The sequence below is a fragment of the Teleopsis dalmanni genome, chromosome 1 (genome assembly GCF_002237135.1).
Source record: "Teleopsis dalmanni isolate 2A chromosome 1, ASM223713v2, whole genome shotgun sequence".
Taxonomy (NCBI): domain Eukaryota; kingdom Metazoa; phylum Arthropoda; class Insecta; order Diptera; family Diopsidae; genus Teleopsis; species Teleopsis dalmanni.
In genome coordinates, this window is record NC_051846.1 from 91,813,145 (window position 1) to 91,821,956 (window position 8,812).

Genomic DNA, 8,812 nt, shown 5'->3' on the forward strand with positions numbered 1-8,812 from the left:
AACACTGTTCCTTAGCAACGCAACCTTGTCGGTAGCGTTGGTTCCAAGTCCACCAGTGTAGCCCAGTCGGTAACACTGACTCTTTAACAACGCAACCTTGTCGGTAGTGTTGGTTCCAAATCCACCATTGGTTAGAATTTTTTATTATTTCAGGAATTATAATAATTCTTAATATTTGCAATTATAATATATATTGTTAGCATATAAGTTATAAATATTGTAAAAATTAATTTCGGGAAAAGAATAAATAAAGAAATTAAAAGAGCAATTAACCGGCTTTAAAATTATTATTCGAAAGATTCAGGGTTATAAGAAATATTCTTGTAACGACTCTGGGATCCGGCGAGCAAAACCTCGGCTGATAAAAAGGTTCATTACAAGCTTTCAATTGAGTGCGGACGTATATTATGGGGTTTTAGAAACGTAATACATCTCACTTTGAAGAACCGTATTTTAAAAGAGTTACATGCATCGCATTTAGGCATTGTAAAGACAAAGGCTTTGGCTAGGTCCTATGTTTGGTGGCCTAATATAGATAAGGATATAGTAGAGCTTATAGACAGCTGTATACCTTGTAAAAAGGTTCAGCCTAGTTCAAAGAAAATCCCATTAATTCAGTGGGAAATGCCTAGCTCAGTGTGGTCGCGCATTCACATTGATTTTGCCGGACCAGTGAGGAATGTTTACTTCTTAGTCGTAGTCGACGCATACTCCAAATGGGTAGAAATTTTTTAATCCAAGCATATAACAGCAGCGTTCACGGTGGAGAAATTAGAGGAGTTATTTTGTAGGTATGATTTAGTGGATGCCATAGTAAGCGATAATGGAACCCAATTTACAGCATGGGAATTCCAACAATTTTTAAAAAATAATGGCATCAAACCGATTCTTACACCTCCAGGGTTTCCAGCTACAAATGGGCAAACCGAAAATTTTTTCAAAACCTTTAAAAAATCTCTTGAAGCAAGTTTGAGCTCTGGTTAAAAAGGAAGTTTAGACGTAGTGCTTAAAAGATTTTTATTTGATTATCGTACTAGGAAACATTGTACAACAGGAGAGTCTCCAGCTAAACTTATGTTAGGTAGAGAGATGAAAACGCGGTTCGATTCATTAAAACCACCTTTAGTCAAAGACAGAGTGAGTAAAAAACAGCTTAGTAACATTAAAAACCATGGGGGTCTAGAGATATTGTTTTTACGGAAGGCACACCGGTCTTTATCTGAGATTTTTCAGATCGAAATAAGGTAGGATGGCAGGAAGCGATAATTAAGGAGCGTTTAGGCCGACGAACATATGATTGCACAATATCATGAACTAATAGGGTGATTAAGCGTCACATCGACCAGATGATGGCTTATAGTGGTAGTACTATGAAAAATGACACAACTACAAAGGAGTTCAACGGTGCTGGTGAAGAATAGGGCACATAGAGCTGCGCAAGGAAATGTTAAGCAGATACTCAGTGATTATATTTTCTCAAAGATGAATAAATTAGCCAAAGAGGTGGCTCTAAATTGTGAAACATGCTCAAAGGCCAAATATATTAGGCACCCAATAAAACATCCTATTTCAGAAACTCCAATTCCTACACAACTAGGTCAGATACTACATATCGATATCTACTCTACAGACTCTAAACACTATTTAACATGCGTTGATAAATTTTCCAAATTTGCTATCGTACAACCGATTGAATCTCGGACAATAACAGATATTAAACCAAAGTTACTACAAGTTTTAAATTTCTTCACGGGAATTAAAACTATTTACTGTGACAACGAACGCTCGTTTAATTTAAATACGATAAAATCTATGCTTTTTAAATCTTTTAATATCAATGTCGAGAACGCTCCACCACTTCACAGTACATCAAATGGTCAAGTAGAGAGATTCCATAGCACTTTAAGTGAGATAGCTCGATGTTTAAAAATTGATAAAGAAATAGATGATACAACGAAACTAATTCTTTTAGTTACAGTTCAATATAATAGAACTATCCATACTTCTACTTATAAAACCCCAGTTAGTATTTTTCATTCCGCACCTACGGGTCTGGATAACATTATTGTAATAAAGAAAGAGTTCCAAAGTCATATAACACGGGTGACACAGTACTAGTAAGAACAAATAGAAGATTAGGTAATAAATTAGCCCCTTTATATTCAGAACAAACCGTAGAAAAGGATTTAGGAACAACAGTTCTAATTAAAGGAAGAGTGGTCCATAAAGACAACCTAAAAAATAAATAATCGATTAAAACTTAAATTAAATTAAAGAAAGGATAAAATTAAAGATACTATATGACCACAGGTACAGAATCTGAGCAATTTACTGCAGGAGTCTTACTGATGTATCACTGATTTAGGATCTCGCAAAATATATGATTAGCTACTTTTATCTCAAAAAATAATGTAATTAATTGATCTTATTAATATTTAATTCATATGTTATACAAATATTGTCATTAAATTTTATTACGATTAGCCTCTTCTATCTCAACAAATAATGTAACTAATTGATCTTGCAATCCTTAGAATTGAATCGAGGACGACTAACACTTAGGAAAGGAAGAGTTATGGAACTCGAACATTCCGAACTTGTCGAAATGTTCGAAAGTCGAATAGTAAGTTTAAGTTTTAGTAATTAAGTCATATTAAGTAAAACTTGTAAACGGTTGGAACAACATCGCCGATCAAAATTATATAATAAACATTTCACTCGCTCTTCTGGACTGAGAATGAGCAAACATAATTTCTATAATATTCTCATAAAATTTTGTAATTGTATACTTAAGAACTCAAAGTACATTCTGCATTTAGTGAGGGGACATCTGTTACATCTAACAATACTAAATAAGAAAAGAGGAGGTCAAAAGAAAAGTAATAAAGTTTTAGTTATAATAAACGTATTCACGCTAATACATGATGTTATTAATAAAGAATTTATAAAGAATACAAAACTTTCATATCCTCATCTTATTAAAATCGTTTTTAGAGCATTTCATTTCCTCTTATTAAATTAAAAGAATAATGCTCTTGCTTTCATACCTGTTATTAATGTGCGATAAGCCTAATTCAAACATATCCAAGTATCTGTCTTAGATTAATGTATTGTGTTAATGTAAGACAATACAAGAATAAATGTAAGAATAAATGAAAAATAATTAATTGTTATATAATTAAACAAGTATCTTGTACCAAACAGTGAGTTAAAATATCCATTTCATTTATGTATGCGAAAATCTTGAAGACTATTGAGTAGATATTTATATACTAAGTTAATAAAATATAAATTAATCAGCATAAACACAATATTTAAAAATGTATGTATTTTATATACCGTTTAATCGTTAAAGCAAATTTCTTCAACAAATTTACTATTTAAAAATATTTAAGTTTATTTATAAATTACTTTAATCATTTATTTTCAACCTCTATGCCACAAAATGAGTTCGTTTTTTAGAATCCGTTTACTTTACAAATACTTATTAACTTAAAAATTATGATTTTAATAACATTTAATTGCTTATACCGACAAATGTAATCTCACGATAATTGATTGTAGAAAATATAAATAAAAATATCTTAAAAACTAGATAATCTTTTACCTTGCAATAGTTGTTATTTTAAGTCAAATAAGTTTATGATGCGCAGCAAACACGATTTTGAATTTATCGCCGCTATTTCAAAACTGCTTTACTGTGATGATTTTATCTCAAACCTTATTTCCTCCTTTACTGACTCATTTAATCCTTAATATTATACTACTATGTTTTCCTATCGTCAGTTTTTATATATCCTTCGTTTAATGTCAATAGCCTCTTTCTTATTCGATTTCAATATATTAATGCCAATAGAATTACAATACAGTCCTCAATCGATAATTACAATATATACTAAATATATAATAGCATATGGTATTAAATCACGCATACAGAAATCATATGAAACTCCAATGTTTTGTAATTATCATATCAAGTATTCAGCAACTGAAATAAATAAATAAATAAAATAACAAACTTTAAACTGTATACCATTTAATACAACCTTATTTATGAAATTTTTTTTTAGAAATGTATACATTTCTTTTAAAGAAAATGATTTCGTTATTAATTTACTAGCTTCTAAGTAGCACAACAACCCACACGTAGATCTATTTGACGTTATTTAACCGTTTCAGTTAAGTTAGAATGCAGCATTACAATTCAGTGATTTTATTCGCATTCCTTTGCATTTATGTTTGAAATAATATCACTTGAAAACACTCGTGTTAGTTGCGAATATTAGCATTCGAATCAAGTCTGTACTATTTTTATTCTACTATAGGAACATTTGACAAGTGCTTATAAGTTTTAAGTGAGGACGACGCCGGCAACACTTATAAAGTTGTAACCATTTTAATATTTTGCGTTTAAATGGGGATGACATCCACACATACAAAATTACATTTCTGATTAATATTCCAGATATATAAAATAATAATGGTGCACATTTTTGAATTTCAGTTGTGGTTGTCATTGAAGCTGTTTTTATTTTGGAAATGTGCATACAATATTTTTTATTTCGTGCTAATCATATGTATGGGGTCATCTGTTTAAAACATCTTGTTTGGTGGACACAAATCTAGACATATCCAAATATTCGCATGTGTTGCATATTAATCAAAATTAATATTATCGTACACAAAACGCACGTTACATCGAATAACGGAACTGTATCCAAGCCACGCTATACAAATGCAACTGCGATGACAGTATCCTGCAAATATCATATTGCAATTATTTAAAAACTAGATTAAAAAGAAATTTATTCCTACCTTTTGATAGATACTTGTATACAAACAATGCTATAACCGAAAGTCCAAACATGTAAAATAACAAAAAATGAAAGCGTGTGATAAATGTGAAGAAAACAATGTTTTGCCGATATTAACAAAAAACTGCAGTCGATGCATTTTGCCGGACGAACTCGAATAAATGTCACAATTGTATGCAATTTGATCGTATTTTGACATATCAAATTCGACCATTCACAATAAGCTAAACAAACATCAGAGCATACCTTTCAATGAATGGAAACTCCGCCCGCTTCGAACGTAATACATATCCACTGCTTACTTAGTAAGTCATATAGTAACATTAAGCTTTTTTGTGTCTTTTGTGTTTCCGTGTTTACATTTTAATTGTTAACAGATGATATTAAATGTTGTATTGTTAGAAGAAAGTAAATGAACATGGAAGAAAACGCAGAAAATTTAAATAATTTAATATAATGTGTAAAAACACGAAAAATTAATATACGAAAATGCAACCATGAGTGTGCAAAAATAGCAAATCGAGCGTTTGACGTTTAAAAGAGGAGTATGGCGAAATACGACGCGGAGAGTGGAGGTTTTTTTTGGTTGCTTTGGAGCGAATGATATAATATAAATATTAAAAACTGCTACTATAAATATAATAAATAAACTAGGTTAAAATCTTAAAAGCTTTGCAAACTGTTTTATTTTTACAATAACTTAACAAATGTTTGTAATATTGTTCATAATATGAAAGCGGCAGTTTCTGCATATACAAAAGAACATACAATACTTTTTAAAAAACTACAAATAGTTAAAAATCAACAAATGATAATGCTTTTTTCAATGATGACTAGAAAAAAAGGAAGTGCTGGCCTTCTGGTAAATACGGGTAGTAATTATTATTATATAAGGAATAAAATTTTACTGAGTTGCTATTTTAGATAAGAATGAAATCCATATGTCGGTTCTGAGAAGACAACAGAGGGCTTCAAAACAAGTTTGAACACTAAATAACCACAATCCAAATAGACAAGAAATAGGGCGATGTTTGAAACAAAATTTCAGTAAGTTTTATTGTACCTAATAGTTAATAATAACACTAATAACTTATATATTATAAATAAAAACAACAAAAAATATATACTTATATATTTTTCATGTAATTACGTTTTTTATGATTATAAAGTTTATAAAAAATTTATAAGTTATTAGTGTTATTATTAACTATTAGGTACAATAAAACTTACTGAAATTTTGTTTCAAACATCGCCCTATTTCTTGTCTATTTGGATTGTGGTTATTTAGTGTTCAAACTTGTTTTGAAGCCCTCTGTTGTCTTCTCAGAACCGACATATGGATTTCATTCTTATCTAAAATAGCAACTCAGTAAAATTTTATTCCTTATATAATAATAATTACTACCCGTATTTACCAGAAGGCCAGCACTTCCTTTTTTTCTAGTCATCATTGAAAAAAGCATTATCATTTGTTGATTTTTAACTATTTGTAGTTTTTTAAAAAGTATTGTATGTTCTTTTGTATATGCAGAAACTGCCGCTTTCATATTATGAACAATATTACAAACATTTGTTAAGTTATTGTAAAAATAAAACAGTTTGCAAAGCTTTTAAGATTTTAACCTAGTTTATTTATTATATTTATAGTAGCAGTTTTTAATATTTATATTATATCATTCGCTCCAAAGCAACCAAAAAAAACCTCCACTCTCCGCGTCGTATTTCGCCATACTCCTCTTTTAAACGTCAAACGCTCGATTTGCTATTTTTGCACACTCATGGTTGCATTTTCGTATATTAATTTTTCGTGTTTTTACACATTATATTAAATTATTTAAATTTTCTGCGTTTTCTTCCATGTTCATTTACTTTCTTCTAACAATACAACATTTAATATCATCTGTTAACAATTAAAATGTAAACACGGAAACACAAAAGACACAAAAAAGCTTAATGTTACTATATGACTTACTAAGTAAGCAGTGGATATGTATTACGTTCGAAGCGGGCGGAGTTTCCATTCATTGAAAGGTATGCTCTGATGTTTGTTTAGCTTATTGTGAATGGTCGAATTTGATATGTCAAAATACGATCAAATTGCATACAATTGTGACATTTATTCGAGTTCGTCCGGCAAAATGCATCGACTGCAGTTTTTTGTTAATATCGGCAAAACATTGTTTTCTTCACATTTATCACACGCTTTCATTTTTTGTTATTTTACATGTTTGGACTTTCGGTTATAGCATTGTTTGTATACAAGTATCTATCAAAAGGTAGGAATAAATTTCTTTTTAATCTAGTTTTTAAATAATTGCAATATGATATTTGCAGGATACTGTCATCGCAGTTGCATTTGTATAGCGTGGCTTGGATACAGTTCCGTTATTCGATGTAACGTGCGTTTTGTGTACGATAATATTAATTTTGATTAATATGCAACACATGCGAATATTTGGATATGTCTAGATTTGTGTCCACCAAACAAGATGTTTTAAACAGATGACCCCATACATATGATTAGCACGAAATAAAAAATATTGTATGCACATTTCCAAAATAAAAACAGCTTCAATGACAACCACAACTGAAATTCAAAAATGTGCACCATTATTATTTTATATATCTGGAATATTAATCAGAAATGTAATTTTGTATGTGTGGATGTCATCCCCATTTAAACGCAAAATATTAAAATGGTTACAACTTTATAAGTGTTGCCGGCGTCGTCCTCACTTAAAACTTATAAGCACTTGTCAAATGTTCCTATAGTAGAATAAAAATAGTACAGAAATGATTCGAATGCTAATATTGTACACAACTAATACGAGTGTTTTCAAGTGATATTATTTCAAAAATAAATGCAAAGGTATGCGAATAAAATCACTGAATTGTAATGCTGCATTCTAACTTAACTGAAACGGTTAAATAACGTCAAATAGATCTACGTGTGGGTTGTTGTGCTACTTAGAAGCTAGTAAATTAATAACGAAATCATTTTCTTTAAAAGAAATGTATACATTTCTAAAAAAAAAATTTCATAAATAAGGTTGTATTAAATGCTATACAGTTTAAAGTTTGTTATTTTATTTATTTATTTATTTCAGTTGCTGAATACTTGATATGATAATTACAAAACATTGGAGTTTCATATGATTTCTGTATGCGTGATTTAATACCATATGCTATTATATATTTAGTATATATTGTAATTATCGATTGAGGACTGTATTGTAATTCTATTGGCATTAATATATTGAAATCGAATAAGAAAGAGGCTATTGACATTAAACGAAGGATATATAAAAACTGACGATAGGAAAACATAGTAGTATAATATTAAAGATTAAATGAGTCAGTAAAGGAGGAAAATAAGGTTTGAGATAAAATCATCACAGTAAAGCAGTTTTGAAATAGCGGCGATAAATTCAAAATCGTGTTTGCTGCGCATCATAAACTTATTTGACTTAAAATAACAACTATTGCAAGGTAAAAGATTATCTAGTTTTTAAGATATTTTTATTTATATTTTCTACAATCAATTATCGTGAGATTACACTTGTCGGTATAAGCAATTAAATGTTATTAAAATCATAATTTTTAAGTTAATAAGTATTTGTAAAGTAAACGGATTCTAAAAAACGAACTCATTTTGTGGCATAGAGGTTGAAAATAAATGATTAAAGTAATTTATAAATAAACTTAAATATTTTTAAATAGTAAATTTGTTGAAGAAATTTGCTTTAACGATTAAACGGTATATAAAATACATACATTTTTAAATATTGTGTTTATGCTGATTAATTTATATTTTATTAACTTAGTATATAAATATCTACTCAATAGTCTTCAAGATTTTCGCATACATAAATGAAATGGATATTTTAACTCACTGTTTGGTACAAGATACTTGTTTAATTATATAACAATTAATTATTTTTCATTTATTCTTACATTTATTCTTGTATTGTCTTACATTAACACAATACATTAATCTA

General features: G+C 29.3%; 2 long non-coding RNA genes across 2 annotated transcripts; one reads left to right on the forward strand and one right to left on the reverse strand.

The window, feature by feature from the left end:
• Window positions 1-3,533: 3,533 nt before the first annotated feature.
• On the reverse strand, window positions 3,534-5,237 carry LOC119672304. Its single transcript, XR_005251877.1, has 3 exons — window positions 4,816-5,237; window positions 4,047-4,757; window positions 3,534-3,988 (listed from the first exon to the last, which is right to left on the reverse strand). It is a non-coding gene; the product is annotated as an uncharacterized LOC119672304 (long non-coding RNA).
• A 1,428-nt stretch (window positions 5,238-6,665) lies between these two features.
• LOC119672305 lies at window positions 6,666-8,460 on the forward strand. The gene is made up of 3 exons (XR_005251878.1): window positions 6,666-7,090; window positions 7,149-7,863; window positions 7,922-8,460. It is a non-coding gene; the product is annotated as an uncharacterized LOC119672305 (long non-coding RNA).
• Window positions 8,461-8,812: the final 352 nt, after the last annotated feature.